We start from the raw sequence: 17,114 nt of genomic DNA, 5'->3' as shown, positions 1-17,114 counted from the left end.
AAAAAAAAGCATGTCTTGGAACACATTCCTATGTCTGACTAGAGTAGAGGGTATGTAAAAAAAGAGTAATGGAAAATAACCACATATGGGGCTAAATATGATAGGCTTTGAAAGTCAAATAGAGTAATTTAGACCCAGTGTGGTAGTGTCAAAGAATCGATGGCCACTTCTAAAAAGGAAGGTCACTTCTGCACTGACACAGGGAGTAACGTGGACTGATGAATGTCAGCTAAGAGCAGATTACTGCACTCTAGACAGGGGCAGTGAATATGCAATCTAAGTGGCAGCAGCAGTAACACAGAAAGAGAAATGACGCATGAGACTGTGAAGAGGACGAAATGACAGCATCTGGTCACTCTCTGGATAGCCGAGATGGGAAAAAAACAGCTTTTTAGGGCACTTAACAATATTGTTAATTAGTAACGAACAGGAACTCCCATTTATTGACCCCTGATTTGTGCTACAAACTATACTAAGTGCTTTACTGGGTTATCTGACTCTCCCTACCATCATAAGAGGCAGGTCCTATTATTGGCCTATGTCACGTAAGAAAACTGAGGGTCAGAGAAATTAAATAATTTGCCTTAGTTCATGAAACCAGCAATGAGCAGAGCTGGATTCTGAATCCTAAACTGCTTAGATTATTATTTAGCCTTAAAAAGAAAGAAAACTGGCCATTAGAGAAAACATGGATGAACCTGGAGGACAATACGCAAAGTGAAAAAAGCCAAAGAAGGATAAACACTACACGATACTACTTACACGACGAATCGAAAATAGCCAAACTCACAGAGGCAGAGAGTAGAATGGTGGTCGCCAGGGGCTGAGAGGGATCTTGGGAGGACAAAGGGGACAAAGTTTTGGTTATAACAGATGAAGAAGTCCTGAAGAGCTAATGCACAGCATAGTGCCTACAGTTAACAACGCTGTATTGTACACTTAAAAATTTCTAAGCGGACAGATCTTACGTTAAGCATTCTTATCACAAAATAAATAAATAAATAATAATAAATACAGAGGGCCGGGGGAAACTTTTGGAGGTGATGAATAGGTTTATGGCATAGGCTGTGGTGACGGTTTCACAGGTGTCTCTCATCTCCACACTCACAAAGTTGTATACATTAAACACATCCAGCTTTTTGGATGTCAATCATACCCTGAAAAAGTGGTTTTAAAGAAAAAATTATCTCATTTTACAGTGCACATTCTTAACCATTAAGGTAGATTAAGGTTTTCAGTAACCAGGGCAATGAACATCGATTAAACAAAGAAGGGAGTTGGGGAAACAGAGTTCCAGGACACTGTAAGACTGATGGCACAGTCACTGCATAGAAGAACATCAACTCCTCCTTCTCACAAGGAGGCTTTCGGTCTTGAGGAAGCTAAGTTTAGCTGAAAAACTAGGAGAACCTGCTGTTTATGAACATTCCTTTAAAAGGAAGTACACAGATAGTTCCCGTCCATTCTACTGGAACCGTGATGTTATCCCTGACATTATCACGGGCAGCTGCTTGCCTCATTGGGAACCAAGGGGCCAGAGAAAGGAATGTCACATTACGTGACGTCTGTTCCAGCCAGTGTGCCGCCCACCTTCCAGCAAGTTCGGTATCCATGGCTAATTAAAATAGAGATCTGAACCTAATCTACAGTGGATTCGCAAATGTTCTCTTCCTATCAATTTATGTCCTACCTAAAAACACTACAGCTGGTTTTAGAGGGAGGAGCGGGTGAAGTCAAACATGCCAATTCTGAGACATTCAAACATCCAGAAGATACCACTGAGCAACTGCTAAGTGGCCTCAGCACATGAGGGCTCAGGTGGACTCGCTGAACGGGAGCTCACCGAAGGCGCTGGCAGTATGGAAGTGACTCATACAGAAAGGACAGCCGAAACCAAGACAAGGGGCAAAGACACAGCTACGGAAGTGGAAGCGTGAATAAGTGGGTCAAGGATTGAAGACACTCCCATGGTTATGGGACAGGACAAGACGAACAGCCAGTGGCAGAAACCAAGAAAAAACTGAACTGTACGAGAAGTAGGAAACTAAGCTCAACATTCAGTCATCAAATCTATCCCATCATAGTGCCCACATCTCTATTAAATCCATCCACGTCCCAGCACCCCCACGCCTCAGTTCAGCCCCTCACCACTGTCCCTCTGCACTATGTCAGCGACGTCCTTCCCACCTGACCCCCACCATACCAACACCGTGAATTCTCCAAACCCCACATCTGATCGTGGCCTCACGGCCAAGTCCTACAGACCTGTTTCTCAAACTGAGGTATATCGTGGAGGTTCAAGGGTGGGCATAAAAATGACACATCTTTCTGGAGTGTCAATTTTACACAATGGAAGGTGATTTTGAGTCAATTAGATCAAACATAAAACTTCAGAACAATCTCATGCTTGAAGCGGGCTACTCTTTGAAGTGCCCTCAGGGTTCTTCTGGGCAAACTTCTGTCAGGGAGGGGTAAGCTTCAGAGGAAACACTTTAGAGCAGTGGCCAAAGCAGGTGAGACCTATGCTTGTCCAGATTAAGATAAGGAGCCAAAGAAAAACAGAAATACCGTATGACCCTGCTATCCCACTACTGGTATTTACCCAAAGAACTTGAAATCAACAGTTAAAAGAGACTTATGCACCTCTGTGTTCACTGCAGCACTATTCACAATAGCCAAGATGTGGAAGCAAGGCAAGTGCCCATTGACTGATGAATGGATAAAGAAGAAGTGGTGTATATGGAATGGAATACTACTCAGCAATAAAAAAGACAAAATTATCCCATTTACAACAACATCGATGGACCTTGAGGGTATTATGTTTAGTGAGATAAGCCAGACAGAGAAAGACAAACACCGCATGATTTCAGTCATACGTGGAAGATAAACAAATATACAGACAAAGAGAACAGTTTAGTGGTTACCAGAGGGAAAGAGGGTGGGGGAGTGGGCATAAGGGGTGAAGGGGCACATTTATATGGTGACTGACAAACAATAAAGTATACCTGCAATTTCACAATGTTATAAACTAGTATGACATCAATAAAAAAATAAAAGGAGCCAAAGAAAGACAGACTGAAGCTATATAAAACAAGAGAAAAATTCCAATATGAATTCAAATCATATGATAGCCTCACATTAGTCTCTGATGTTTAGAATGGGCAACCTGGGTTTGAATCCTGGCTTTACCACGTCCTAGTCACAGGACTCAGGACAAATTATTTAACTTCTCCATGACTTGGTTTTTTCACTTGTAAAATGAAAATGACACTGCTCAAAGGGCTGCTGTAAGAATTAAGCATGAATATCTAAGGGGATCTGGCTTAGCACAGTGCCTGACTTATAATAAAGGATCAATACACGGCAGCTATTATCTGTCAATGCCAAGCCTGCCCCAATCTGTTAAAGTGTTCCAAAGCTTTCATTAAGTCCAAAATTATTCTCAGATGGGAAAATGTCTTTTTTTTTTTTTTTTTTTTTTTGCTGAGGAAGATTAGCCCTGAGCTAACATCTGTGCCAATCTTCTTCCACTTTATATGTGAGTCGCCACCAGAGCACAGCTGACAAGTCGTGTAGGTCTATGCCTGGGATCTGAAGCCAAGAACTCAGGGCACTGATATGAAGCATGCCAAACTTAACCACAATGCCACAGGGCCAGCCCCAAAAATGTCTACTTTGATAAGCAGTCTTGCCATACCATTGAGTCTGTCCCTAGAGATATCTTAGGCTCCATATGCAAAAGTAAGAGTAAAGTTAATTACCCAGTTCTAGACCCATCTGGAGATTAGAAACACCTAGAACAACAGAAGCCAAGGCAAAGTCATTTTAGTTAGCATTTATGAAGTGTAAGACACTGAACTGAAAACAATTTAGCAGATCTTGATGATTAGTTTAATAGTCAGTATGCACATCAGTAATGAAAGAAAGTTCTTTACAGAGGATACCATTCTGAAACACACACGAGAGGAAGAGTACAGAAAAACTAGTGTTATGAAGAACCCTAGTGCTGATCAACGGTTATTAACCAGTTCCCAGGAGCGGTTTCAAAAAAGGACACAGATATTTATATAACCTTTTGTTGTCTAAGTATTGTGCATTCGCAATCACTCAAATTATGAGAAGGAATTCGGGGAGCAAGGAGCAGCTTAAAACAGGCCTGGCCTGAAGGAGAAGGACCTGTTTGAAATCTCAGTCAGCAACAGCAGGAAATCAGGGCACAAGTCCGCAGCTTAAGACTGAAGGCGCTGCCTGCCCTTTTCCCACCCTAATCTCAACAGACACTAGTTCCGTCTGACTCGCCCCTTCCATAATCAGTCTCACCGACTGCTTCTCTTTTTTCCAAAGAAAACTTTATTTTCTATCACCCATTTTCCCACATTACAAATTTTAAAGAGGGTGAAATATTGTAATAAATATAACTTCTGTCTGTTTATCATTCAACCCAGGGAATGCCAGCAACAAATTTATATAATAAAGGTCAAGTTTTCACCTATTTTATTACCCTATGAGCACCCTGAAGGCATGAATGCCTTCTACATTTTCAAATCTGCTCTCAGAATACAATATAAGATACATGAAAGGATACTTACATGCAATAAATACATTATTCTAGAGACAAGAAAAATCTTGTTTTAATTCAACAACCGGTGGTGCAGTGGTTAAGTTCACACATTCTGCCTCAGCAGCCCGGAATTCATCAGTTCAGATCCTGGCTGCAGACCTATGCACCACTTGTCAAGCCATGCTGTGGCAGGCGTCTTACGTATAAAGTAGAGGAAGATGGGCATGGATGTTAGCTCAGGGCCAGTCTTCCTCGGCAAAAAGAGGAGAATTTGGGCAGCAGATGTTAGCTCAGGGCTGATCTTCCTCCAAATAAAAAAAATTCCAATTCCTTTAATAGCATCAAGATGTGTCTATCATTTTTTAATTTCAAATGAATTATGTGCTTTCAAAATATAACAAAAGGACTTTTCTATTAATAGTTTCCTCTGGATTTACTTACCTCTAAAAAAATTGCAATTTAGCTTGGTGTTTCAAAGAAAAACAATGGACAGACCAATTTAATTTACTCATCCTGAACAGACTTATCCTATAATCTCATAATGTTGAAAACTGATTTAAAAAATCAAACATGGGGCCAGCCCCGTGGCCAAGTGGTTAAGTTCACACTCTCCACTTCAGCGGCCCAGGGTTTCTCGGGTTTGGATCCTGGAAGCGGACATGGTACCGCTCATCTGGCCATGCTGAGGTGGCATCCCACATGGCACAAACAGAGGCACTCACAACTAGAATATACAACTACGTACTGGGGGGCTTTGGGGAGAAAAAGAAGACCAAAAAAAAAAATCAAACGTTTAACCTTCTTTTTCTTTACTAACTACATCTCAAATAATACAATCTCTGTTTATAAAAACATCCTAACAAAAAAGGAAGACAGAATGAAAATATCACCATTTTGCAAACCCCTAATAAAATAATGGATCTAGGCAATGATCATCAATGGTCATGAACCTCAGAAAGAAAGAGACGGTCAACACTGCTCGACTCCAGCTAGAAGTACACTCCATCATCTACGAAGCAACTTTGCCAGAAAACAGAAACTGAATCAAATTAAGATCTGATTCCTACTTACAGGAAGTAAAGAACAGAAGAACGTGTTAAACCTCACATTAAACTAAAAGCGTTACAACAGGCTACTACCTGTTATAATTCTTCTTGATGATGACATTACCAAATAAATATTTCTCGATAAATGTACAGGACATTTCTTCAAGTTCTCTTTGCGATAATTTTCATCTTAAAAGATGTTGAAGGTCAGCCAAGTATTAGCATATTTACAGATGTATTTACTGTGATAAGACAGTAAAATTAACAGCTTCATACAGGTCTGAAGTTGATGACCTCAGAAATATTTTCTTTCCTAGTACTAAACTTTCTTTCACTTGGAAAAATACAGCACGGCTGAGCCAAGAAGTAGCAGGCCCCTACTTCTAAGAAGACAGCTTCAGGAATAAGTGAACAAGAAGTCAGATCCTGTTCAGCAACCTCAGGAAGACAGATGAGTATGAGGAGCTGGCCCTCAACTGTACCAGCAAGAGATGCTATCAGCCAGCTGTTCTCACAGTGATCCATGGAACCCCGGGTCCTCAGGAGCCCTTCAGGATATCCACGACATCAAAACTACTTTTATCATAATGCTGAGAGGTGATCTGCGATTTTCACTGTACTGACATTTGCACTGAAGACATTACAGCACGGTACATGGATCAAGGCAGTGGCACCAACCGCACAGGGAATCATTGTAGTCCCCACCACTATGAGTGAAAAAAACACCAGTTCCACATAAGAATGCCCTTGATGAAACACTGAAAATAACAATTGTGTGAAATCTTGACCTTGGAATACATATCTTTTTAATATTCTGTGTGATAAAATAGGAAGCACATACAGGAATTTGTGCTATACACTGAAGTATGACATTATCTCAAAGAAAAGCAATTGTGCCAATTGTTTGATTTGCAAGCTGAACTAGAAGTTCTTTTATTCCCCACAGAATATCATTCTTATATAAATAACAAGTGAAAGACAACCTAAGTATTGAAAGTTGGGTATTTGGTAGACATTTTCTCAAAAATGAACAAAGTGAGCTGGTTGCTTCAAGGAAAACACCTGAAATATTGGTTGCCCATGATAAAAATTTGGGTTTTCGAGCAAAAGACTAGGTTTTTGGAAAAATTATATCTGCCACCAGGAACATGACAGCTTTCTCAATACTTAAAGGTTTTTCTGACAGGATCAATGGCAATTTCAACAAATGTGCTTTTTTTTCAAATGGTATCATAAAAAACATGCCAATATTTGGAAGATTTATATAATTCCATGAACCAATATTTTCCAAATCATGCATGGGTAAAAGATTCAAAGTACAAGATAGACCAACAGATTTAAATGTAATAGAGGGAGAAAAGTTTGTTGACATAGGTTCAGATTCCAATCTATAACTAAATTTTAAGAAATCATCAGAGTTTTGGAGTAGTATCTAAGAGAATATCCACAATTATCTAAAAAAAACACTACAATGCTCCTCTTTTCCAACTGCAGGCCTGTATGATGCTGGATTGTCTTCATATATTTTAACCAAACAACCAATCATAACAGATTGAATACAGAAACAGATGTGAAAATCCAGCTGTCTTCTACTAAGCCAGACATTAGAAAGAGTTGCAAAAATGTAAAACAAAGCCACTCTTCTCAATTATTTTAATAAAGTTATTTTTCATAACGAAGTGTTATTTATGCTAACATATGATGGGGTTATTATTTTTTAATGAATTAATAAATACTCTAAAATTTCCTGGTTGCATTTCTAATACAGTAAATACTGATAGATATAACCCACATAAACAAAACGGTTCTTAATTTTAAGAGCGTGAAGTGGTGCTGAAACTAAAAGTCTGAAAACCCAGCTCCAAGGACTGGAGCTTAGGTCAAGGCTGTGCTCGTTCAAATGAGCTTTCGGACATGACTGATTTTCGCTTTGATCAAAACACCAAACTGTGGGAGCCCAGCAGGAGCCAAGAGACAGACCAGGACTAATAACTACCACCGGTATTATTTTATAGTGTTACAAGTCAGGTTCAAGGAAATGAGTAGGAGGGCACCTCTGGGGTCCTGCTAATGTTCTGTTTTCTTCACCTAAGTGCTGGTTACTCACGAGTGCAATGAATACATAAAAAGCAATAGGATATATTAGACTATATGAGAAAGCCATTAGGTTCAAAACTAATTCAGCCTAACCTTGTTTGGCCAAAAAGGCCTGACACAGCCTGGTGAGCATGCATTGTACATGTGCTTTAAACATTTACAATGTCCCAAAGCCAAGAATGATGCCCTCAAAGATAGGCATGTAGCCTCCCCCCATGTAGGCATTTCCTTAAGGATAAGCATTTCTTCTCAGAAACTAAAGATTAATTACCAATAAGCTGTGTTCACCTTGTGACCACTGACCTGCTGTGCCAGCAAAGCATATTGTAACTGTAGTAAAAGAGATATCCCTGTGATATGTGATGTATGTTCTTTGTTCCAAGGCAGTGTACAACCACTCTGTCACCCCACTTCTTTGGAGCACTTCCTTCCTTGGGAATGTTCACTCCTGGTCTACAGTCCTCGAAGCTGGCTCATAATAAACTCACTCCAATTCTGATTTATAGACTTATTATGGATTATTTGTGTCGCCAGGTGTTTGGTTTGTGAAAATTCAGTGAGCTGCACACTTAGGATATATGCATTAGCACATATGCATATCCTAGTATATCCATATAGGATATGCATTTTTCTAGGTATATGTTACACTTCAATAAATTTTAAAAATTCACACAGTTTAAGATACATAACAATTTCTACTTTGTTTTTCCAAACACATGATGGCTTTCAACTAACCAGAGTCATTACACATAACTTACTTTGGAAAAGTCTGATAAAAATAATTCAAATATTTAATTTAAAAACCTCAGTACACACAACTGTAACTTTTCAGGGTTAAGAGATATATACCATCTATGACAGTTGCCTTAACAAAATCAGCAAGATAATTCTGTGCTTCTCAATTTTTTTAGACCAATGAAGTCACAACAATAAAAAAAAAAAAATGAAGTCAAATACAATTTAAAAATTGAAATCTTCCAGTTAAAGGCTAAACCAAAGATTACTTTCCTTTAAGGTATTAAAGTGATCAAGAGGCCACTTCTCTGCTACTCTTCAGCGCATCACTACAAGTCTAGACAAACGCAATAAGGCGAGGAAATACAAAGGGTAAGGTAATAAGAATTGGAAGGAAAAACACCAATGGCCATTATTTAAAGATGGAATAATCATGTTCATGGAACATCCAAAAGAAAAACTAGCCATTAAACACATTAAGAGTTCGGCACGATTGCCAAAAAATATATATTATATACAGATAGCTAGATTAGCTGATTGATTTACATCAGGATAGAGAGACATATATATCAATAGGATTTTCTCCACAAGAAAAAAACAGAATAGAGAATACAATAGGAAAAAAAATGTCCTTCACGGCAGAAACAAAAACTGAAGTATCTAGGAATTATCTAACAAAAAAGACATAAAAGCATTATGAAGAAAAACTTTAAACTCTAGTGAAAAAACATACACATCTTTGATACACGGTTTCAACTACAGCTATGCATCAGTATCACCAGAGAAGGTTTTAGAAAGTACTGGAATCCACTCCCTAGAGACACAATTCAGTTGATCTGGGGTAAATGAGGCATGTTTTTGAAAAACTGTCTAGTTAATTCTAGTGTAAAGCCTGGGTTGAAAACCACTGGCTTAAATAATTAAACTCACCCTTCTAGATACCAAGATATAAAAACAAGTCGTAGTAACGAAAATAAAAACAAAAACCACTGTGGAATTGGAACAAACTGTAGAAACATACCTTTGATAACTAAGAATGGAGAAATATTTCCTAAATAAGACCAGAAAGTGAAAAAACGGATGGATCTAACTATAATAAAATTAAAGATTCTGTTCAATAAAGGATTTCACAGAAAAAACTTGACAGATAAAAAACTAAGAGAAGATATTTGCTCCATTTAAAATCCACCAAAAGATTAACATCTAGAACATACCAAAAAACTTCCCGTAAATTAGGGCAGAAAAGTGGGGAGGAAGATAAGAAAATCTAATACAAAAAGAGGCAAAGAATAAATACCAATTCACAAAAGCGGAAAACTCACACAGCTAATAAGCACATGACAGGCTACTCAACTGCATTAGTAATCAGAGAATTGCAAATAAGGACAGTCACATATCACTTTGTGCCCAGATTGCTCCATCTCTTGCATCAGATTGGAAAAAATTATAAGGTCAGAAAATATCAAGTGCCAGCAAGAATGTGGGGACAGCAGCTGGTGACAGTGTAAATTAGTCCAGCCATTCCAGATAATAATCTGACATTCCAGATAATAATACTTAAGGAAATTACATATATGCCCGAGAGAGGGTCCCATGGTGGGGAGAGAACATGAATGGGATAGGAGACGAAGGGAAAAGATACAACAGAATGAGAGGCTTTGCCTAGACCAATCAATAATGGGCCACCATCTGAACGTTAACTTCAGCCTGCACACCCGATTTGGGGAGGGAGCAAAGGAGAGAGTCCCCATCTCATCCATTCATTCCTTCATCGAACCAGTATGCATTAAGTGCCTGTAAAGCAGGTACTGTGCCCCAGGTTGGGGACACATCAGCAAAGACTAGGTCCTTGCCCTCACAGAGTTCATATTCTAGTGAAGGCAACAATAAAAAGTAAATAAAGTGATAAGAGTGTGACAACAGCTACAACAGAATTAAAATGGGTGGTTGTGACAGGAAGTAATTGGAAGGCGGGGTGCGACTTCAGAGGATCACCAGAGAGAAGTGGCTCTCAGAGATCTGCAGAAAGAACACTCACCAGGCATTCAGCAAACTGGGCGAAGAATCCAAGAACTGCATTCGGGGTCAACAAGACAAAGTCACAGACTACAGCTGAAACTGTTCTAAAGATGATTTTCAGGAACTTCTGCCATTTAACTCCCAGGATTGACCTTTACAACTCCTGTTATATAACGTGTGGACTACAACGACTGTAGCAAGAATCCAACATATTTTGACCAAAGAATTCAACCTTTTTAGAAAAAAAAAAAAAAAAAAGGCACCACCAATATGAATATACTGTCTCTTACAAACATTTCTGGAAAACTACTAGGATCCACAAACTTTTCCCTCATTTGTTACATAGAAATTGAGTACTCATATATCTTTTCCACAGCACAGTGTGGTGAAATGAGGATAAAAATAAAGTTTCTGTCCTTAAAGAGCATACCTCAAATTTCTAAGATTCAGGATTCTGTTTATTTCATACACGAATTGGTTTTTATGATTAAAAGCCAACATTTATCGCACGCTTGCAAACTGCCAGGCACTGTTCTACAAGCTTTGACCCCCATTTGAGCTCATTTAATACTCACAACAAAATAATAATATATCACTTCCGCTTCGGAAATGAAGAGAGAGAGAGAAGAAATTTGCCTGAAGTCAAAGAACTAGGAAGTGGTAGGGCAGGGGTTCAAATCCAGGTCTTTCAAACCTCAAAACCTGTGTTTCTAAGCACTCCACTTAAATTCCCCCCAGAATATTCTCAGCAGCTTTCGAAGCGTGGCCCCTGGGCCAGCAGCATCACCATTACCTGGGAATGTATTAGAAGTGCAAATAGAATCAAAAACTGTGAGCATGGAGTGCAGCAACCCAAGTTTTAACAAGCTCTCCAGCTGAGTCGGAGACTAGCTGAAGTTCGAGAACCACTGGTCTTTAGTTTTCACACTCGACTTAATGTACATATGTTAAAGGTGAAACCATCACCATTTTGAAAATTCCAAAATGTAAAATTTTGATCCTATTTAAAGTGACTCTAAATAAATCAGAATAATATTAATTCATTTCCTCATTGCCCACAGCACAGCAACTCTCCCGCTAAACCCGACAAAATGCCTAAGCTGACCCTGATTAGACCACCTGAAAAAAACTCTGCTCTGATGGGCCTTACTGGGAACTGAGTGAAATTCCAAACATGAAAAGAGCACAGAGGTCCAAAGAGAAACTTCAGAAGTCCAATCAGAAGCCATATTAGGAAGAGGAAATAAATATTTTGAATATCAGCAGTAGAAGCTTGATAAACCTTAGTCCATAGCTCCATAATCCTTTTTAACTCTGGCTCAACTCCAAATTTTTACATTTCTTCAACAAACTTCCAATTGCTAAAAAAAGAAGTTACAACGCTCAGAAATATTTGATTCTCAAGATTCAAATTGCTGTAAGTACACACATAGAGATACTGTCTTTCAAAGAGTAAGTTTTTATCATGACGAAAACTAATCAGACGCTTTTATCGAGCACAGAAAAAGTGCTCAAGTTCTCTCTGCCCCTTACCTAGATGGCTCTTCACAGCATCCTGCCTGATCCATCTCTGTTCAAAGAAATATTTAAACCGGGAGCCTCCTTTCCTCCCCTAACCAAGTGCTCAATCTGAGCAATACAGCTCAACATGCATCAAGTTTGCCTAATTTCTAGCAAAGTCTTTTTCTAAAAGGAGTGGAAGACGGACTATCAGAAGTAAGTACTACATTCAAGCACCTACCATATTTTGAGAACCTACCATATGCCAAGCAACTCTTTTAAGCTATTCAATTGCAAACTCGTCACTAATTTCATAAAGTTCAGGATTCTACTTATTTTAAAAATTAAAAACATAAATCAGAAGACTGAAGAGTTAACTAGCCCAAGTCTGCACCACAAGACAGCTACAAACCTGACTGAAGATGCTTTTTGATTTGATTAAAGTCATCAAAGGAGCAGAGAGCTCTGGGAAGCCCACAAACAGGCAGCTTTTTAATCTGCCTAGGTACTTACAACCACCCACCTTCCTACACCCACGCTCTCCCAAGAGCTGGCAGCACAGCCAGGAGCCACCTTCCTAGAAGGAATGGCACCTATTCATTTCCCCCACCCTTCCCAAATCACCATCAAATCCCCTGAGAACCAGAGCTCTCCTCCCCACCCAGAGCTGGGCGGAACTGAAATAAACACGCACGCCAACCACCCAAAGACCTTTCCATTTAAGCTCTTATCCTGCTTTTAAAAGTCCAGTGTTTTCTGCAAAACATCTCTCAAATGGCAGGTGTCCTAACTAATCATTGGTCTCCATTAACATTGCCATCTCTATACCTAAAACAGGTACGGATTTTCATCAAAGCAACAGCCTTGTTTCCTCACCTCCCTTCTGTACCAATGGGTAACAAGCAATCCAATCAGTAACAAACACCATCAGAGAAGGAATGGTCCCCTCTCTTTCATAAGTGAAGCAGGCTGATAATCATGCTCTCGTAAAAGAATAGACTCATCAAGCAAGTGTTCAAGAAAAAAAAAAAGTTTTACATGACAAAAAAAAAATTTTAACAAGTGTTTGCTCATAGTAGGTATCGAATAATCTTGCTATATGTACCCACTTTATTCTACTACTTTTAAAGAATCAGAAATCTAAAAAAGCAAAGCACAAAACTGTGCTCAAACAGCTCATAGTTCTCATAAGATTTAAACAAAATACAAACCACTAAAAAAAGAAAAAACCATTCAAGTGTACATAAATAAGGACCAATAAATCCGCACTCTGGGCTGGGTTCCTAACAACAGGGAGAACTGGAGAGCTTTTCAGGAGAAGTTATTTCTAAAATTACTAACAATTTCCTTCACTTTAGCCTGCCCTTTCGTTCCAAATAATCTCATTTAATAACAGTGACTTAAATCACTCCTTGCAATTCTGTCTGAACTGCAATTACCACAGAAACAGTTGCAGTACATTTCTATCATTGTCAGTGAAACGCTTCTAATAAGAAAAAAAAAAATGATTGAAATCTCCCATAAGCAGCACCCAGGGCACCATCTAGTGGAAGTTGTGTAATAGTGTAATTAATTTTTCAAAAAAGAACATAGACCCTGAAAACCGCTGGGGCTAAAAGCCCTAGGTAAGAACACAAGAAAATACTTCACAAACAGCCCAAATCTCCCTCCAATTTCCCACATTGCAAGAGGACCGTGCTCACCAAAAGAGAGGACTCATTTTCTGTACATATTAACAGATGATAAAGGTTTCCTTATGGAAATTTTTGCTTGGGTGCTAGAAATTTTAATTTGACAGAAGGGTAAAAATTAAAGGCATTAATGCAAGAACAAATAAATAAAAAGCAGTGCTAGACAGACAGGGCTTCTGTAAGAGATGCCTTACACCCTTTACAAAAAGTTATGTCAAAATGTACAGGTGACATGCATCTGTTGACGCATCTGCCATGAAAATAAGGGATGACTTCATGATTAGAAGAGTTCCATTCAGTCACCCATAACATATTTCCATGTTCCTGAGGACTAATAAGTTTAACATAACCAAACAATTCTAGAGTTCCCCAAGCCTTAAGATCATTCAAAGGTTCCTCCCAACTACCTCTCTAAGCCTGCTCTCCATTAACCCCTAAACTCCCTTGTCTGAGTTATTCTAAGTAAGGAAGAATTGATTTTACATTTTCAACACTTCTACGAAATTTATGGTAAAAATTTCCCAAAACAAAGTTATAAGTCATGACCGCAATGTATTACACCTCATTTTTATCTGCCTTATGCATATTAATTAGCTCAATTCTATTCAGAAAACAGTACTGAAGTCCACTGCTAAGCTAGAGATGCAAACACAAATAAGGTTTTCTAATTCGGAAAACCTCCCAAAATTTAAAATAGAGATTTTTCGCATAGCACCAGCAGGTTTTGTTTTGCCTGTGTGAAAAACTACCTTTCTGGTGAAATTCAAACTATCTTAGCGACCTAGGAGAAAAAAAAAAACCTACAAGAATATTTCTTTACTTGGAAATAACCACCTCCATCTCTGACTCGCGTGCCTGTGATCAAATCTGTATGCACAAGCTTGCTCGATGGCGGGAACCTCACTAGATCCTGACTTAATCCTAGATTAAATCCATTACAGGTACAAAATCACATAGGAGTCAAGTGACCTGGGGCAGAATTCCTTTCATCTCTGAGGCTTTCAGTTTACATACCTGTAAAATGGGTATGCTATGCACTACTTGCCTCGGGAGAGTAGGAGGATACTAAAACTGACGCGGAGCTATGAGCTTCGCAATTAAAAGATCTAAAAGGAGGTGCACCTGGAAGGGGAGAACGCGGCTCCGAGAGCCCTCACGGTGCCATTACTGCTAAGCCTCGGTGACCTTCATTTCACTCGTGAGCGAAAGACGAATGGAAAAAAAGGGTTACCAAGCACGCAAAGAAAAGGCAACTGCAATTCAAGGTGCTTCTTTGTAAGCAAATCAAATTATGCAATTAATTGCCTAGGACTTGTCTGCAAAGTATGACTGCAGGTGCATCTCCAAAACCTAAAACCCAGAGATCGGTTTTAGAAAGGCTTTTTTTACTTGAATGCTAATGTTTAGAAAATTAGAAAAAAGAAGCCCAATTCTACTCCCACCCATGACAGAGTGACAGAAACAAGGTCCCACCCCCACAGTCCTTTCAAATCAGCACAGGCATTCCTCATCAACATTCCTCCCCCTCATTCCTATCGCACCGTACCCACTTCAGCCCAGACAAAGGTGAGTCACACTGCTGGGTCTACCTGTCACTTAAGAAAAAGCCCCCAAACAAGGCTACTTTGAATTTAAAAAACAATAAATAATAAGTAAATAATATTAATGTGGAAACGCACTGCAAAGCGCCTGTCTCCAGAAAATGTGTAATTAACAACACCCAAGTAGAGACGCGTTCCTCGCTTAAAAAAAAAAAAATCCACTCAGCTTATCGCTACTTAGCAGTAGGTCCTTTTCCTCGGGAGGCTGACTCTGACTCAACTCCGCGGTTTTCCCTCCACCTGCTGGTCCTCCCGCCCTCCTCCGGCCCAGCCGCCTCCCCCTGAGTCCTGCCGGGTCCCCAAAGGGTCCTGCCCGCAGCGGCCCGCGCCCTTCCCCCTCCGGCCCCGCCCCCACCTCCCCGCAAGGTGCCGCCGCAGCCGCGGGCTCCCGGGCGGAGGCGCCGCGAGGCGGGCAGGAGGCTCCGGGAGGCGCGGCCCCGCTCGGCTCGGCCGCCGTCGGCGGGAGCAGCAAAGGGAGCCGACCCACCGCCCGCCCCGCGCCCGGTGCTCGGACGGGCGCTGCAGCCCGGGAGCCCCATTACCTGCTCGGGGCAGCCGGCCGCGGGACGTGCGCTCACTCTGGCGCCTGCAGCCCCGGGCCCGGAGGCAAGGAGGCTGCGACCGCTGCCGCCGCAAAGGACAATCAGGAGGCAGCGGGCTCGGCACCGCCGCGGCGGGCGCAGAACGCACGAGCCCAGCGGGAGCCCGGCCCCCACCTCCAGCCCAGCGAGTAACCGACCCGACCCCCTCCCTCGGAGGGGCGGGGCCAGGCCGGAGAGGCGGGGCAGGGCGGGGCCGCAACGCCTGCGGGGCGTGAGCGCCGCGCTCGCTTGGTAAGAGGCGCCTTCTGATAGGCTGCGATAGGGCTAGGCGGCTCAGAGTTGAAGGCAGCCTCGCCCTCAGAGCTCCCTCATTGGTCGATGAGCGAAAACAAAGCAAAGCCCTGATTGGTGACAGCGCTGCAGCGCTCTCCCCCTGCCCTCAATCATCGGAAGCTCCGCCCCCACCCGTTCCGTTCCCAGGTGGCTGCAGAAAAGGCTGTGTGTGTTTTACCCACAAGCAGTCTCTCTGCAGAGAACCCAGGCACCCAGGTTCCTTTGCCGGCAGCGAGCTTTCTTATCCTACTGCGATTCTTCGATTTCCGTGTGAACTTGGGGAATAACGTCTAATCTTAACCGTGTCTTGGATTTAGAGAGACCTCGTGGGTATTTCTAAAATGCTGCATGAGATTCAGAGGGACATTGTCATATGCAAAGAAAAGGCATGAAATGAAATCTGGCGAGGTTATGCGTGACTTTTTTTTTATCACCTTTCTGTGTTCCATATTGAGCATGCGTTACTTTTATAATTGGGGGCAAAATTTTTTTAAAAAGAAAATGAGTAAAGTGCAGAGAATGGTAAAGGCAAACTTTGAGGATATCCAAGGGACTAATTCTTCCACAACAGTAGAAAATACAGTAATATACGCAACATCCGAGAGCCATCAAAAAAATATGTACTGGTATCAGCCACGTTCAGCCCTCTTAAAAAACTTTACAAATATGACTGACGTGCCCAATAATCTTTCTTGAGTAACCACTATTTATCCAACACATAGTGTAGAATGCATCGCACTGTAAACAGACTTATGGGGAAACTCCCAGACAGGAAGAATTTAGAATCCAAAGTGCAAAATAAATAAAGCTTTAACAAAAAAGTAGGCTACGGAAAGAAATTCAGAAGTTATAAATTGGAAAACTCAGCTAATGCAGGGAATTATAAGAAAGAAAGGAATGTGACAACACTTCAAGATGTGACTTAGACTTTGAAAAGTGAAAGCTGAGGGAGGAGGTGGGAGTGGAGGTGAAGATCAATGACCCGGAGT

At 40.8% G+C, this 17,114-nt stretch overlaps 1 protein-coding gene across 1 annotated transcript in view; it reads right to left on the bottom strand.

Annotated features, from left to right (window-relative positions):
• MPP7 (MAGUK p55 scaffold protein 7) overlaps positions 1 to 15,979 on the bottom strand; it is a 241,481-nt gene extending 225,502 nt beyond the window's left edge. Inside the window, exon 1 of the mRNA XM_046678620.1 lies at positions 15,793 to 15,979. The gene's annotated coding sequence lies outside the window, so the exon portion shown is untranslated. The remainder of the gene's footprint in view (positions 1 to 15,792) is intronic.
• Between the last annotated feature and the right edge of the window lie 1,135 nt (positions 15,980 to 17,114).

The sequence above is a fragment of the Equus quagga genome, chromosome 12 (assembly GCF_021613505.1).
Source record: "Equus quagga isolate Etosha38 chromosome 12, UCLA_HA_Equagga_1.0, whole genome shotgun sequence".
Taxonomy (NCBI): domain Eukaryota; kingdom Metazoa; phylum Chordata; class Mammalia; order Perissodactyla; family Equidae; genus Equus; species Equus quagga.
The sequence above is the reverse complement of the archived record's forward strand: the minus strand, read 5'-3'. Positions and strand labels throughout refer to the sequence as shown.